Source organism: Crinia signifera, chromosome 4, assembly GCF_055691185.1.
Source record: "Crinia signifera chromosome 4, ASM5569118v1, whole genome shotgun sequence".
Classification (NCBI taxonomy): domain Eukaryota; kingdom Metazoa; phylum Chordata; class Amphibia; order Anura; family Myobatrachidae; genus Crinia; species Crinia signifera.
The window spans coordinates 260,250,392-260,250,623 of record NC_139220.1 but is presented as its reverse complement, the minus strand read 5'-3'; positions in this window follow the sequence as shown (position 1 = coordinate 260,250,623).

Below are 232 nucleotides of genomic sequence, written 5' to 3'. Positions count from 1 at the left end.
TAATAAATAAATAGGAAAAAAAGAATCGAATTGGCAGACAAGAACAAACTAATGATATATGTATATATATATATATATATATATATATATATAATGTGTAGTGTGTGTGTGTGTATATATATATATATATATATATATATATATATATATATATATATATATATATATATATATATATATATATATATATATATAGTGCACGGCAGTAAGTGCGACGATTCCTTACCCTTGC